The sequence below is a fragment of the Triticum aestivum genome, chromosome 3A (assembly GCF_018294505.1).
Source record: "Triticum aestivum cultivar Chinese Spring chromosome 3A, IWGSC CS RefSeq v2.1, whole genome shotgun sequence".
In the NCBI taxonomy this organism is placed as follows: domain Eukaryota; kingdom Viridiplantae; phylum Streptophyta; class Magnoliopsida; order Poales; family Poaceae; genus Triticum; species Triticum aestivum.
Window position 1 is genome coordinate 37041286 of NC_057800.1, and position 17530 is coordinate 37058815.

General features: G+C 47.0%; 1 long non-coding RNA gene across 1 annotated transcript; it reads right to left on the bottom strand.

The window, feature by feature from the left end:
• Positions 1-3325: 3325 nt before the first annotated feature.
• Positions 3326-16201, bottom strand: LOC123057755 (uncharacterized). The gene is made up of 4 exons (XR_006426944.1): positions 15921-16201; positions 15682-15801; positions 15334-15444; positions 3326-3631 (listed from the first exon to the last, which is right to left on the bottom strand). It is a non-coding gene; the product is annotated as an uncharacterized lncRNA (long non-coding RNA).
• Between the last annotated feature and the right edge of the window lie 1329 nt (positions 16202-17530).

Sequence of the window (17530 nt, forward strand, 5' to 3'; positions counted from 1 at the left end):
TAGCAGGGAGACCCCATCGCACACGCCCCAGCGGAAGCAGCAGGGGACGAGGGTGCCGTTGGCGAGACACGTAATTGTGTGTGTGGATTAACTCCTAATTATGTTGGATGTTCTGGTCTGCTAGCCTGGGAGTGAGGCAGTGGACAAGCATTGAGAGCGAAGGGTTCAGTACTTAATTCGTTAGGATTCCGAATCTCAGTATACATTTTTATGAGCAATTATTCAGTCTTTTCTGGACACACTCTTGAGCTACTTGTGATTTTTCATTAATCTCCCACACACACACACCCATATCTTCAGTCATTTTGGTTTGTCAGTCTTCAGTATTGTGAACCAAATGAGGTTTCAAATCGATGAGTTTTGTCAGTCTTGTTTTTATCAGTGTTCTTTGTGTTAAATACTTCAGAGTAGGTCGGTGTTCAGTTTTCATTATCGAAACTGTTACACGGACGAAAAATCATGGGCAACCTTCTTATAATGCGGTTGGTTGCTAGGCTGGGTACGAGATTCCCGCGCTGGATCTAGACGTCGTGTGCACATCATCAAAGATGTGTCGTCCATAGGATGGTTCTTTCATTAAAGGTAGTAACCAGGGCCTCTACATTCTGTAGTGGTTTCTTTATTTTTCAGCTTATAGCATTCCTTCTGTCCTGTTTTATGCTTATATTTTCATTTTATTCTTAAGTATCTGTTTTAGGCTTTTAGCAAGGCTCAACTTAAGGTACTATCGAAGGTATCTTCACTCCACTATATTCTGCAGTCAGCAGCCCTCTGTTTCATTTTTATCCTAATTGGCAGATAGAAGGTTCTTTCTGTCCCGAATAAGCCGAAAGAAGGCCAGTTCAACTTCGTTGCTAATTTTACAAAAAACATAGTATACAAAGAAGTTCTCAATGTGTAGTCCAAGGTATATATGAACCACTCAACTATAATTTGGTGGCAGTAAAAAATCTGGTCTATCTAACTAAGGCCAGTAATATAAAAGTTGCTTTCCATCTACGATTCTGAAGTTTTTGCAGATGACTTTCAGAAAAGTAAGTTGCTTGCTTTAGCACTTCAGCATCGATGATATTCAGGTCACACCCCAGTTTTTTTGCGGTAACCTGGTTGGTGTAAGAAAGTTACAAGAGGTCCAGTACTATTTTTTGTATGTGTGTACATGTGCACTTTGCCCCTTCTATATAACAGGTCCAGTACTGTTTTTTTTGTATGTGTGTACATGTGCACTTTAGAGTCGAAGGATGAAGTCGGTAGTCGCTACACTTCCATTGCACAAATTCATGGGAACAAACATCGATATTGTCGTTGCATTTTATTCTTCCATTATATATATTAAGGTAGGTTAAAGTGAAGTGCTTAATGTGTTACAAATTCATGGGCATGAGGTGAAGCACATGCTAAGCTAAGAGAAGCCCGTGACATACACCGATTTGGATTTAGAGATAAAGCTGGTCAGTGTCATCTTAGTTGCAGATGGATTTTCTATCTGCCACATGCTCTGTGTCCCTTCGATATAACATAGAGTGAGCAATGAGAAAGGTGAGTAGGGAGAAGAACAAGTCTTCCGTTAAGGTTAAGATTGAGAAGGAAATGTTTGGCTGGAAGGATGGGGTTTATTGGTTGGAAACAGTATGTTTGATTGTGCTTGACGTGTACCTATCAACAATATAACATCACTTTGATGGATGTATTGGTACTTTTCATATTATTCCATAACAATGTAGCGCTTGATTATGACTTAAGCTCATCTAATATTTTGTGATTCCGTAGCGTAGCACGGGCATCTTACTAGTATTTTTAAAATTGAACGTTCTCATTTGAAAAATAAACAGAAAATCGAAAAAGAAAAAACAAAAATAAAAAAGAAATTGGAAACCCGGTTCAGGGAACCTTCTAGAAGGTTTCCAAAACCAGAAAAACGACAGGAAACTCTGGAAGGCTCCCAAACCGGAAACTCTGCAACATGTGAAATGGGCCGGCCCAGGTCATCGCTCGATCTCCAGGTCAGTGCGAAATGTTGACATTTTGACGCAATGTGCGTCCGATAGGAAATTCCATAGTCGCGCCCGAGGAAAATTGATGGAAACAATCATGTGGTTAGTCGATTTGAGCTGCACATGCTTGGGGCCTCTTTGATTTGTAGGATTTTGAAAACGTAGGAATAGAAAAAGTGTAGGGTTGAAGTGGCATGCCCATTTGAATCCTATAGAATTAGCAATGATTGTTTGATGCCACGGGAAAAACAAAGGAATTGTAAAAAGAGGTTGAAGTGGATGTTAAATTTTCTATGAAATGTAGTACAAAAGATTCCATAGAAAAAAATCCTATGGGATTCAATCCTATGAATCAAAGGACCAATTGATGTCTGTCCATTGGATCAAAAAGCAAAGGTAGAACAGAAAATGACTGACCCAAAAACAAAAACCAGGAAACTGGTACACAGTCTGTCTGTAATTATCATTATGCAGATAATTACCAAACTATATAGTAAATACATCACCACTATGGTGGTAACTTTTAGCAAAACAATGAAACAAAGTGATGCTGCCTCGTAGGGTCCACATTGTAGTGTCACGCTGATTTAGGACTTAGACACATACACATAGGTGACAAAAACTCCATTGTAGACACGGTAGAACCAAAACGAGAATTATCTCTTGAACTAAATAGATGAAATTAATATGATAACCTTTATATCAATGCAGCGTAACTTCATACATTATCATGTGATAACTTTGACGAAAACATTATCGAGTATACCCATATTGGGATATACTCCCTCCGTCCCATAATGAATGTAGTGTCAAAAAACGTCTTACATTAGGGGATGGAGTTAGTTTTAAAGCTCTAGTGGAAACAAACTCGACTATTACAACGGATCATAGATCAAGTACTATGGTTTAAGAGTTAAAAACATTTTGAAATTCTGAAAATTTTGCTTTTAGAAAGAAGCGTGTCATTGCTTGTATCACCTACACACGGACCCATCTTTTATGCTCTAGCAACTCAGGAGAACACACTCTAACTCAATCGCGCGTATGGTTGTGCGTAACTTTGTCAAAAAATATTAACCAAGTAACTTGTCCCAACGGATAAATATGGAGTAAAGAAAATGCTTTTTTCCTTTCAAATTAATTGAAACTGTGGTTTGGTCCAATTTTTTTTATCTTTGTCTATCAATACGTAGAGGAAATTATCAGCATTGACATATGAAGTTGATACCACCAAATGCACCACGGGATATATGCATGTAACATGTACGATTCATACTAACTTACAAGCAAGATATCTTTTTTTTTTAGAAAAGAGGGACTTCCCCGGCCTCTATATCGGAAAGATGCATACGGCCACCTTTATTAAAAAAGCAAAGAGGTTCAACACAAGTCTAAAAAACTCAAAAAAAAGCAGCTCACAGAGCGCTGAATAAGCAAAACAAATGCCACAGCCGACCGGCAAGAGAAAGATAGGAAAACTAATTGCCTATCCTATTACATGACCGCCATCCAAATCGGCTGAAGATATCCCGTGCAACCATCTCCCATCGGATAGATCCAGTAACCAAACGCTCCCTGGCCTCCGTTGGAGTGAGCAATGACCACATATGGATCAAAGCAATGGCTCGGAATATAACCTGCAAAAAATGAGTGCTGTTAAAGACTAAATCATTTATGCAATTTCACATAGCCCATAATAACGCACATACTCCAGCACGAATGTGTCTCACTGTATGGGGCTCAATCCCATCCAACCACGTTCCGGATAACGTATTAATATTCTGTGGAGGAGTAATATTAAAGGCTATTGTCACTGATTGCCATAAATTTTTTGCCATAGGACAATCGAGAAAGAGGTGTTTAATAGTTTCATCTGTATCACAAAAGCTACACCGACTAGATCCATTCCAGTTGCGTTTAATCAAGTTGTCCTTAGTTAAAATGACTTGTTTATGCACAAACCACATGAACACTTTAACTCTCAAAGGGACTTTGACTTGCCATCCGTGTTTCGACTTTGGAATATAACTAGAATTAATGATATCAACATACATAGATTTAACCGTAAAAACTCCATTCGTCGTAAGCTTCCAACATAACCGATCTGGGCGCTGAGAAAGTTGAACCTCCATCAGTCTTCTCACAAGATGGAGCCAAGCTTCCCAACGGTTACCGGCTAAATCTCTCCTGAAGCTAATATGTAGAGGCGTGGACTGACACACTGTCTGAACGGTCGCATCTCTTCGTTGAACAATACTATAGAGAGAAGGATAATGAACCACCAATGGCGTATCCCCTAGCCAGGTATCCTCCCAGAACCTTGTAGACGTACCGTTACTGATAACCACCTTGGTCCGGTTAAAGAAGAGCGACTTAACTCGCATCAGGCCTTTCCATAAAGGCGAATCCGTCGGCCTCACCGTCACCTGAGATAAGGTCTTGGAATGAAGGAACTTATTATGCAGAATCTGGGCCCAAGTGGCCTCGGTCTCTCGCGAAAGCTTATATAGCCATTTACTGAGGAGACATTTGTTCTTAACCTCCAGATTTTCGATCCCGAGACCCCCTTGGTCCTTAGGTTGACAAATAATGTCCCATCTAGCTAATCTATATTTTCTCTTCAACTCATCGCTTTGCCAGAAGAAACGAGATCGATAGAAATCGAGTCTTTTCCGAACACCGACTGGTACTTCGAAAAAAGACAGAAGAAACATGGGCATACTAGTGAGCACCGAATTAATAAGAACTAGCCGGCCTCCATATGATATCAGTTTGCCTTTCCAACATCCCAATTTCTTCTCAAAATGATCCTCAATGCACTACCATTCGCTATTTGTTAGCTTACGGTGGTGAATGGGTATACTAAGTACGTAAAAGGTAACGCCCCCAATTCACACCCGAACAGTTGCTTATATGCCTCTTGTTCTTCATTGGCTCTACCAAAGCAAAACAATTCACTCTTGTGAAAATTAATTTCCAGCCCAGACAACTGTTCGAACAAGCATAACACCAACTTCATGTTTCGCGCCTCCGCCAAGTCATGCTCCATAAAGATGATAGTATCATCAGCATACTGTAGGACAGATACACCTCCATCCACTAGATGAGGTACCATGCTACCTACCTGTCCTGCATCCTTAGCACTCCCTATTAGAACTGTCAACATGTCATCTACAATGTTGAACAGAATAGGTGACATTGGATCTCCTTGTCTCAGGCCCTTATGTGTTTGGAAATAACGACCAGTGTCATCATTGACTTTGATTCCAACACTGCCTTGTTGCGTAAAAGATTCTATCTGACGTCGCCAAGCGGGATCAAAACCTTTCATCCTCAATGCCTGTTGAAGGAATGGCCATTTGACTTTGTCGTACGCTTTTTCAAAATCCACTTTGAAAACCACCCCATCTAGTTTTTTCGTATGAATTTCATGGAGCGTTTCATGCAGGACCACCACCCCTTCAAGGATGTTCCTATCCGGCATGAAAGCAGTTTGGGATGACTGCACCACAGAATGCGCAATCTGTGTGAGTCTATTAGTCCCAACCTTGGTGAAGATTTTAAAACTTACATTCAGAAGACAGATGGGCCTAAACTGCTCAATTCGGACCGCCTCTGTCTTCTTCGGCAATAAAGTAATAGTTCCAAAATTCAGATGAAACAATTGAAGCTGTCCAACGAATAAGTCGTGGAACATCGGAAGCAAATCTCCTTTAATAATATGCCAGCATCTTTTGTAAAACTCCGCTGGAAATCCATCCGGCCCTGGAGCAGAGTTACTCTTCATCTGAGCAATAGCTTTGAACACCTCTTTCTCGGAGAATGGGGCCGTTAAGATATCATTTTCATCTGAAGCCAACTGTGGGATATCCTCGTTCCGCGACTCATCAAGCGAGACGAAATTATCCTCTGGAGGCCCAAATAATTTCTTATAATACTCAGTGATGTAAAGTTTTAAATTTTCCTGCCCTACAATTGTCCCTTCTTCTTGCTCAAGCTAAAAGATCCTTTTCTTTCTATGCTTGCCATTAGCGATCATATGAAAAAACTGAGTGTTGGCGTCCCCTTGGACCACTTTGCGGACCTTCGCCCGCAGTTCCCACTTCAGTTCTTCTTCTCGCAGCAGCTCTTCCAGTCTCCTCTCCGCATCTAGCTTAACATGCAATTCCGTTGGATCTAGGATTGTGCACTCGGATTTTACATCTAAGGCCTGCATAAGGGAAAAGAGCCTTTCCTTTTCGACCTTATACACCCCACTAAGATGCTTAGCCCACCCTCGTAAGAAACTTCGCAGGTGACGAATCTGATTCTGCCATCTCTCTATTGGAGTTCTACCTCCTGAATCTTTAGTCCATTCCCTGGCTATCAGATCCAAAAAACCTTCTCTCTCAAACCAAGATAGTTCAAAGGAGAAGATATTCTTGTTCCCTACGTGCGTTTGCCTCCCCAGAGTCAACCAGCAACGGAGTGTGGTCTGAAATTCCACGCGAAAACGCCTGAACGGTGACTAGAGCAAACTTCTATTCCCTGTCCAAACTCGCGAGGACACGGTCAAGTTTCTCAAAAGTAGGAGTAGGCAAAGAATTAGCCCAGGTGAATTTTCGGCCAAAAAGCTCTATCTCTCTCAGATCCAAGCTTTCAATAATGGTGTTAAACATGAACGACCACCTGCCAGCAAAATTGTCATTGTTCTTTTCGTCCCTCCTTCTAATGATATTGAAGTCGCCCCCTACTAAGATTGGAAGCTGCTCTGATCCGCAAATACGGACTAGATCCGCCAGAAAGTCCGGTTTTAATTCTGGCTATGCGGCACCATATACCGCCACCAGGGCCCAATTAAATCCATCGATCTTGGACCTAACCCGAAATTTGACAGCGAAATCTCCCATGACCACACTCCGAACTTCCAGCGTCTCACATCTAACCCCAAGTAAGATGCCACCTGATCTTCCTCTCGGAGGTAGACAATGCCAATCAAAATCGGCCCCTCCCAACAGCGTATTAAGGAATTGGGGCGCAAAATTGCCTCTTCCAGTTTCCGAAAGAGCAATAAAGTCCAGCCTCTATTCGATCGAAGCCTCTGCTAGAAAACGTCTTTTAGCCAAGTCCTTTAGACCTCTGCTATTCCAAAAGATTCCTCTCATAACTCATCATGAAATTTTTTGGTCATCCGATTCCTAGCACTTCTACGCACTACCGAAGTCGGGTATATTTTGCGCTGCCACTTGCGCTTAGGTTTGGGTAAATCCACCACCCGGTCCTCACAACCGGTGGCAAGGATTCCCTCGGAAAGGCCCTCTATATTATCTTCATCCCCAGTCGTTACAGAATCATGCTCCTCGCCTGACCCGGGGGGAGGGGGGCAATATCTGCACAAAGTGAGTCTAACACCCTAACTCCCAACTGCAAAATCTCAAAATCGTTCATGGGTTTAACTGCTGCTAAGTTGCGAATCATGTCTAAAGCACGATCCGCGTCAAGATCCAATAAATCATTTACTGAATGCGAGATTTCATTTTCATTACTACCAAGTGAAACCCCTAACTGGTTTGCATTATGAATAATCTCAGCATCAGAAAAATGAAGAATAGAATTGGAAGTGTTAACCAACATACCAGTAGTGACCTCCAGATCACGAAGCTTGGCCGCCCTCTTGGCGCACCTTAGCTGCATGTCATCAACCTCCGGCTGGTCCTGGAGGCGACAGCTCATTCGCCGCCCCTAAGACACAGGATCTGGGATCCCTCCGAAAATGATTACCTCCTCCCTAGAGACCTGGATAGGGGTCACGCCTCCCGCCTCACCCCCACCACTCGGCATACCAGGAACTCCCGGTCCCGACCTCGGCTCCGTGACCGACGTGCACCGAGGGAAAGAGAAGTGAGGGGCCGTCTGCCCCCCTCCCTCCTTGCCGGTCAGAGCAGCCAGGCTGGCAGGTGCAGTGCTCAAACTAGCTGGCGCCGGCGGACCCGACCCCTGAGGCGAATCAAGGGATCGCCCGCCCGTGGCTCCCACTGACGCCGTAGGAGAAGAGTGCGCCTCCACCGTGGGAGAAGAAAGACCAAAGGCCTCCTGCCCTGGTCTCCCTCTCCCTGCTGACCCGACGGCAGCGTGCAGTGCCGGCCTGTCCCCAACGGTCCTCAACTAAGGAGAAGCACCAGTAGAAGAAGGAGTATAGGGGGCCTCGTGCCCACCATCCCCCTCTCTCTCGGCAACGCCGTCAAACCCTGCAAAGTCCAAGGGTGGTGGCGTGTCCTCTAGCGCATCCTTAGACTCCACCCTGTCGCTCCAGAGTCTCGGAGGAGCGGATGCAGGCTCAAACGAACCGAATCGCAAAGTGCTCATAGGCGCCGAAACCGAAGGGGCCGCCCCCGACCCCGGTGCCTGCGAGGTGGAACTCGGCCCGTTGGCCAACTGATTCACAACCTCATCCCCTCACGAATCCGTGTTACCGGACCCATCATCCTTATCCTGCATATGCACATATGTCCCTGCGATAGCCTCCGCAAAAAGCTCTGAGTGCTCAAACTCTATCTCAAGGTTGAAAACCTCCCCCTTATAAGTCAACTTGACCATGTCACGTACAAACTCAATATCCAGGATACTCACGAGTAAACGTGCCATCCCAGTAGCCCTGGTGAAAGCCATGTCCACCTTTTTCGTTTTCCCGACCAGCATTCCCAAACTAGCAGCAAGTCGGGCATCATGAAGCGGCTTGGAAGGCGCCCCCGAGAAACGCAACCAAACCTAAGTGAGCGGCTTGCCCCGCGGCTCAACTTGATCGTTTCCACTCATGGAACTCGAGGATGCACTCAGTTCCAGGGACTCTGCACAACCCAAAACTGAGCATGCGCTCTAAGTCCTCCGATGTCGGGAAATCCACCTTAAAAGAATTATCCTCGAGACGACTAAGTTCCCACACAAAGTCCCCTGGTATAAGCTCAGAAAGCCTGTGAATAATTTGTGCCTCAGACACCTCGCACTTAGTTACCTTAACAATCCCTGTATATGAACTCTGTGGCTCGTCAGGAATCTCCCTTGCACTGGGAGACTTAAAAAACATCAACTCAAAACAGTAGACTCCATAAATGGTGATACTCGGCATCTGATCACGCAAAATCGGGCATGCCCCAGACTCATGTACTGGCTTAAGACAAGTATCACAGAGCTCCGTCTCACACTCAGCAATAAAGTGGCCTCTCTCGCCACACCGGTAGCACATCATCTTTTTTTTACGAGCCCACTTGGATGCTCTCTCCTCCTCCGCCTTATGAACCATCCCGGCATCCTCCGTCTCAACGGACTCTGGCAACGACACAACCGCAGACGCGAGCGCAGACACCACTTCCATAGTCTGCCCGAGCAGCTCCACATCCTGGCTGGTGACCTCGACCGTCGGATCCACCTCGGCCGGGGGTGGGGGCTGGCGATAGCGGCTCCTGCCTCCGCGACCACCGCGACCCCCACGGTGTCCTTGGTAACCACCGCGCTGCCTGTAGTCGGGGCCAGATGCTCCCTCTACAAAACCACCAGGCGGACCGTAGAAAGGCCGATCAACTGACCCATCTCCCTGCCATGCGTAGTCGCGCCCACCACCTATGGACGACGAACCACGATGTTGACCAACTCCATACGCATTGAACCCATCATCACCCCACTTTCCTCGGGGTGGACCATTGCCACCTTGATTAGACGTCGCCCGAGCCGCGGTCACACCTCCCTCTCCTGCAACAGGTAGCGCTGGTGCGGTCTGAACTGGCACCGCTCGCTTCTGAGATGGTCGCGCCACATAATGCAGCGGAGGAGCCGCCTGAGAGGGCAACCCCGGTACCAAAGCCGGCGAGGGCGGTCTTGGTGCAGCAGCTCCTCGTCCTACAGGCGAGGGCATCGGAGGTCTAGGCGGAGCAGCCCCGCGCCCCGCCGGCACGGGCGTCGGAGGCCGACTCCCCTGCGCAGCCCGCCCGGCTCCCACCTGTGTCTGCTGCAGCCCCGGCGTGGTCCCTCGACCGGTCACCGCAGCGATACAGGGCACCTGAGGCGCTCCCCTGCCAGCCGCCAGAACCGGCCTCTGGCCAGGTTGCGCGCCGCCACCTCTGGCCGCCGGCGCCACCCCGGAGCTCGGCTGGTTGTTGGGGCCGGCAGCCGCCGCCTCTCCCCGCCCCGCCATTAGAGGGGGAATGCGCGCCGCTATCCCTGGACCACAACGACGAATTCCCGGAGCCCCCCCCCCCCCCCCCCCCCCCCAACCGCGTCTCAAGCTAGGGCACAGCGACGGCGGCCGATCGCACGAGTTGCCTTGATCGCTCGAACGCATGCAGGAGGAAACTCCTACGTAGTCCGTAGGCCCAGCGTAGTCCACGTTAGGCCTCCACGACTATGGCTACCTATCTACAAACACCCACGGCTCAACCATACATCCGTACCTAAATTCATTCCAAGATGAACATGGAGAAAGGAGGAGACGAAGACAGGCTGTGAACCATAACTAGCAGCAACTATCCATCAGTCAGCACTGAGAGAAGAGAACCGCCGTCTGCGCCCAGTTCGCAGCAACTGAATCTCGGTTGCCGGCAGAGACAAAGCAGAAATGGCTCGTAAGGGTAAGGATGTAATTCCACAGGTTAAATGGTATAACCCAGTTGGAGCATCTTCAATAGATAGATGATGTAAAATAATATGGGACCACTTTTTACATCATGAGAGAGTAAAAACACTGCTACAATAGATAATGTAGATGCAAATATTTTTACTAGGGGATATGACGTTTTGTAAAATAGGCCACCAAGTGATGCAAATTTGCAAGCCTTGCTTCGGTACACCCATTCCAACCCTGATCTGTCGGTCCCACCCGATCGCCCACGCATGTCGCGTCTCGTGCCCCATTTCGTCCCGCACCCACCACGATCCGCCGCCCTCCACGAGCTCCCCCCCCCCCCCCCCCCCCCCGGCCGATCGCCGCCTCTGCCCGCCCAGTGGACAGCCGTCACCGCCGGTGCCGGACACTGCCACGTTTCCCCACCGCCTCACACCACACCCATCCCCATCGCGGATTTGCCTTCTTCGACGTCCAGTCACTTTTGTCACCTCACACCACACCCATCCAATGGCCTCGTCGTTGCTATCCCCCATCCCTGTCGTCAACGGCGTCTACCACGCCGCCAACCGTAATCACATCGGGGGGCTTACCTCACGGCCCCGATACTGCCACCGTTGGACTTTTCGCACGACATCGACCCCTAGCATTGAAGGTTTTCCATCTAAACCATCATCTACGTATCGAAAGTCCAAGAAATGAGCATCAAAATAATAATTCGGAACGATGTTTGCACTTGAACCGAGATATTTTTTGTGTGTCAATGTTGTGCAGTGTTGGTAGTGAGGTGTTTTGAATTGAGGAAGAAACCGGATACACAAGCGATGAGTACGATAGTGAAAATGCCAGTCATATCAATAACGATTGTACAAATGAAGATGATTATAGCAGCGACAACGAATCGTGGTCGTCATATGATAACTTACCTACGGAGGACTTTAAAAAAAATGAGGATGATGAATGCAGTGAAAACGTAAGTAACGTGTAGGTTAATTTGATTTTTTTATTGGCAAAAAACGCATGGCTACTTATAAGTCTTTGTTTTTAATCTACATGAAGTTGTTCAAAATGAGCAAAATGATTTTCGATAACTTAGCCAGGTTCGATCAAACATTTTTTATGGCACGCGGTCATATGAACTAAATAATGACAACTTACATGTGTTTATGTGTAATTTTGTCGGAGGATGTTGATGGTCCTAGTGGTGATGACGACCAGGATGATAATATGGACTTTGGCAGGTCAAATAGCAGCAACAGGCGCTAGATACACATTGAAAGGTACACATTCTAGAACAAGCACGCGAAAGAGCGTAGATTCATCAGTAGAAAAGAGAAGGTGAAACAAGGGAAAGATCTTTCAGGTACTATACGGTTCAGGCGTTTCGTTTGCTCTAGGGCAGGAAAACGGCAGAGCAAATTCTTAAACATAGAGAGGGTAAGACTTGAGACTCGGTGCGAGTGTGGTGCGCAGCTGGTGGTGAAGTTGGACAGATCACGTAGATTTTGGTTCGTCACGACATTTGTGGACGATCACAACCATCTGCTGCCTAGACCCGACGAGGACTCATTTCTATGGTCACATAGATGGATAAAAGATTTTCAGAGACCATAAATCTTAGAGATGGAAGGAGCTCGGATCAAAAAGCACATAATCATCGATAACTTCATCAGGATGTATGGTTCGTATGATAAGTGCGGCCTTGTGAGGTGAGACGTTTACAACATGTGTTGTAGAGAAAAAATGAAAATGATTGCAAAGGGTGATGCTGACACGGTAATCGGCATTACGAGGAGCAGAAAGGTGAAGGACCGGGACTTCTTCTTTGAATACATGCTTAATAAGGAAGGGCGGTTAAAGAGCATGTTCTCATGCGATGCACAGTCACGGCGAGACTATTAGGACTACGGAGATGTGACGGTGTTTGACAACACATACAAGATGAATAGGTATGGTATGCCGTTCATCCCTTTGTCTGCATTAATACCACCGTTACACCATCTCTTTTGGTTGTGCCATTGTGTCTGACGAGACTAAAGGTATGTACGTGTGGCTGTTGTAGACATTCATGAAGCAATTTTTCAGCAGAAGCCAAAGTCAGTAAACATAAACAGAGACGCTGGAATGATCCGACCGATTCAGCATGTCCTTCCAGATGTGTGACATCGTCTTTGTTCATGGCATGTAAAGAAAAATATGCAGAGACACACCTTTATCATAAGTCACTGAAGGAGTTCGGGTCGTTGTTGTACTACTCCACCTCTCATGCCAATTATCATGAGAGATGGAGTGCTTTTGTCGATAAATGGAAGTCGGAGAAAATTGGCATGAAAGATGTAGTAGTACAACCGCAACTTGAACTCCTTCCTTGACATATGATAAAGATGCTCTGCACATTTTTCTCTACATGCCATGAATAAAGACGATGGCACACATCGGGAAGGACATTCCGAATTGCTCGGATCATTGCAGCTTCTCCGTCTGTGATTACTCACTTTGGCTTCTGCTGACAATTCGCTTTCATGAATATCTATAGTAGCCACACGAACGTATCTTCAATCTCGTCAGACACAATGGTGCAACCAAAAACGATGGTGCAGTGGTGGTTATTAACACCGACTAAGGGGATGAACAGCATAGCATACATGTTCATCTTATATGTGTCGTCAAACACTATCACATCTCCGTAGTCCTTGTAGTCCAGTCATGATTGTGCATCGCACCAGAACATGCTCTTTAACCACCCTTTCTTATCAAGCACATACTCAAAGAAGTTAGGGTCATTTGCCTTTCTGCTCCTCGTAATGCTGATTATCGTGTCAACATCACCCTTTACGACCAGTTTCATTTTCTCTATGCAACACAGGTTGTAAAGGTCTTGCCTCACAAGGCCGATCATACGAAACATACCTATTGATGAAGTTATCGAAGATTATGTGCTTTCTGATCCTAGCTCCTTCCGTCGCTAAGATCTCCGTTCTCTGGGAATCTTTTATTCGTCTATGAGATCACAGAAATGGGACCTTGTCGGGTCTAGCCAGCACATGGTGTGATTGTCCACACATGTCACGACGAACAAAACTCTACCTGATCTGTCCAACTTCACCACCAACAACGTACTGCACTCAAACCGGGTCTCAGGTCTTAGCCTGCGGTGCCTGCTCCGTGTTTAAGAATTTGCTCTACCATTTTCCTGCCCCGGAGCAAACAAACCGCCTGAACTGTATAGTTCTTGAGACACCTTTCCCTCGTTTCACCTTCTCTTTGATGATGCTGAATCCATGCTCTTTCATGTGCTTGTTGTAGAGCGTGTACGCCTCTCCTGGTGACCCAAAAAGTCATAACCATAACTTTCCCATGTGTATCGTATTCAGCTTAGAACATACCAGATTAGAACATACCAACACCAGAGTTAAATATTTGCCTTTCCCTAAAGTTACAAAATGGAATAGATCGAAAAGTGTACACCAAACACTCTACTTTAGATGCATGTACATGTTTTTCATAATCTTATATGCTAACCTGGTAGGGCACAAGTGGTCGTATAGATGATAGTTTTGATGATCTCTCATGGAGGTTGAGGTGGTGGAGACGCTGATGAAGAACCCTGATCCCCCAGGGTGAAACCTTGGCTTCATGAGACACATGTTCGTGAAATAGGATGTTCTGTCTCATCTATGTACAACATGTTACATACTCTATTTATATATAAGCCGCCTGCCAAGGATCAGTACGGTTAGGGTTTAGCACTACAAACAACTTGGTAACAAACTATGCCACTTGTTAGGATACTAACTGATCGCCTCGTTTTCTTCTAGATAAAAGGCTCTTCTAGACTTTGCTTTTCAAAGGCTTGAACGTTGAAGTCTCATTGTTCCCATCATCAACGTCATCTTCAGGCCAAAAATCCATAATACTCTTGAGAAAATCATCCACCCTCTGTATTTGCTCTGGGCTCATAAAGCGATGCTAGCCTTGTTGTGGACTTCGTGATAATTATCCATACGTGTGTTTGGCATGCCTAGCATAGGGTAAATAGCAAGCTTTGCTTCCATTGTCCACCTCTCCGGAACACAACAAGTAGGGATGGTCTCAGGGCCGGTCCTAAGATTTCATTGGCCTGGGATGAAACTATAACCCAGCTGGGGCTCTTAATATAAACATTAAGATAATAGACAATATGTGGGTATAAAAAAAGTGTGGTCTCCTCTTGGCTGATGGATTTACCTCTTACCTTCTTGGTGGCTGACGTGTAGGTGGTGGTATGGACTATGGAGACGAGAGTTGTGCCTTGTGGGTAGTGGTTAGGTGGGCTTCGAAGTGGTGAAAACTTACTCTTAACACAGTGACATCTTGAGTCCTCACGATGAAAAAATGATACGATATAGGGGGTGAGGCGATCTCGGTGTGGTAGCGCTCGTTTGTGGCATTCTGCTGCCTCATGCTTGTGCAGCTGCATTTTGTGCTACGACATTGGGCCAGGCCTAATATCAAGGTGAAGCTAAGAAAAAGGGCCTAGCATCAAGGTAAAGCTAAGAAAAAATGTCGCCGGTATCAACACGAAAGAGTAGTTAGTACTAATGTGTGCCCTAAAAATAGGACCATTGTAGCTCGTATTAACTAACATGTTTATGCCATATCATTTCTTTCGAATATTTACATTGCATCTTTTACACTCAGAAAAACAAGAAAAAGATAACTGCTGATGCATCACAAAAATAATTTGCATTCACATAAGTAAATTACCTCTCTGTTTTACTCGGTCCCTTGTTCATATGTTTTTACTCGTTCATCTTCAGAGCACGCTCACCTGAAGTTGAAGAATTTGGTCCATCACACTTATAGTAAATGCTAAATCTGCAAGAGAAAAACAACGCTGTATTATTACTTCTTTCAAAAGGTAGTACTATAACACATACAAAATAAAGGAGAAATTACTATGAGATGTTGATTCTACTCCTAATTTGCACTGTGACGGGGTGACCGGAAGTCTAAACGGGGTTCTGTAATTCACGTGACTCTTAAAAAGTAGATAGATCTAAATAACTCTGAAATAATAATACTGCAGGAGAATTAGGATATCCAACATCCTACTCCTTTGGATCAATTAATTAGAAGGGTGGGTCGGCTATAGCGGCTCTTAGTAGATCGGAGTTGTGGAGGAATCGTCAATTTTTGCCCGAGGCGAGAGGCGATTTTCTTTCGCGGCGGCCGCTGCAGCAGGACAACATACATACCAAATCATAACCAAGTACCGAAATCATAACCAAGTACCGAAATCTAATGAAACTCCGCAGCAAAACATCGGAAAGAAGAAATAACACACTGCGCACCAGCGTAGGCCGGAGGGCGGTCCAACGAAGCACGCGTGCGCTGCGGCCAGGTAGGCCGGGAGAGGGTGGTCGCTTGCGCGCACGAGAGGCCGTGCGACGGCTGGAGATCTCTAGGGATGAAGGCGGGCGCCCGTGCCTGCGACCAGGAGAAGCGGCGGCGACGGCGGAAATCTGCACCTGCGACCGGGAGTAGCGGCGGCGGTTAGAGATAAGGCGGACGCTCGTAACTCTCACCGGGGAAGGCGGTGGCGAACGACTGTGTGGCTCCATATGTTCTTCCAATCTCTTTTTCTACGGGTTTTTTTGGAGCAAAATCTCTTTTTTTAGTTATATATATGTTCTTCCAATCACATTACATCGGACTGATGGGCTGCTTCCTCCATGGGCTGACGGCATCTCCAACGCCGACCCTCAAATCTTCTGCAACCGTTCGGACCGCATTGTCCAAACCGCAGAAGTCATCTAACGCGGTCCTGTATCAGTCTGTAGTGTGGGTCAAACGCGTTACCTCCCGCAAAGCGGAGACAAACATAAGGGATTTACAGGAGTCTGGACTGATCTTACGCCCGCTTCTGACCATCCTGACCCATAAAAAACCCTCTTCCCTCCCTTCCCGTACTTTTCTTTTGATGTACGCATCGCTTACCGCGCCGCATTCATACCGGTCCAGAGCACACGAAGCCCGACATTGATGTCTGATGTGACCGGAGGGAAGGAGGGCGGCGTTGACCGACACGACCTCTCGGGAGTCGCCGCTTCAATGCAGACGCAGGTTCTCGAGAAACCAACTTCAGTCGTTGCGTCGCATTGAAGCGGTTGACCGGTCCTTCGGTCCTCATGGCATGGCCTGGCCGCGGCTATATAAGCCGTGCTCCAGTGTCGTCCACATCGCTTTCTTTTCCTCCTCCTCCCCTCGGCCCCCCCCCCACCTCCCTCCACATCTCCAGCAATGGTCAAGTCCTGGGCATCGGCACCGGCAAGCGGTTCCGGAGCGGGATCTGGTGGATCATGGCAGCGCGGCCCTCGAACTCCGGGGCCATCGTCCTCATAGATGGGCGTCTCCTCGACGAAGGAAGAGATCGTTATCTCCTCCGGCGACGAGGAGGACCAACTGCCATTACCGTAGCAACTCATGTCGACGGTGCTGGGCCAAGTCTACGCCACCATCGGCATGGAGTTCAAGGAGTAGATGGAGCTGATGCTCCGTAGCTCCATGGTTTGCTTCAACGGCCCTGCTCCGCCACCGAGGACGCTCCTCCCCATGAAGCCGGAGCCAGCATCCCCTCCATGCTCTCTGCCACCGCGCAGCGACGGCGTCCTATTTGGACGCCGCGTGAAGGAAGAGTGGCTCTCGCCGCCGTCCCGACGCTTCGTCAAGGAGGAGCGCCAGTCGCCGCCCCCGACGCGTCGTCAAGGAGGAGTGTCGCGTGCATTCTCCACTACCTCAACAACGGCAGGGCTGACAGTAGTTGTTCATCGTCCCGGAGCGTCATTGGGGCGCAGGAGTACACTGACCGGTAGCAACGCCGGCGGGACAGGTGCAACGTCGTAGGCTAGTCCAAGTTCATGGACTCCGACGTCCCGCCGCCACACATCGTGATGAACCCGGA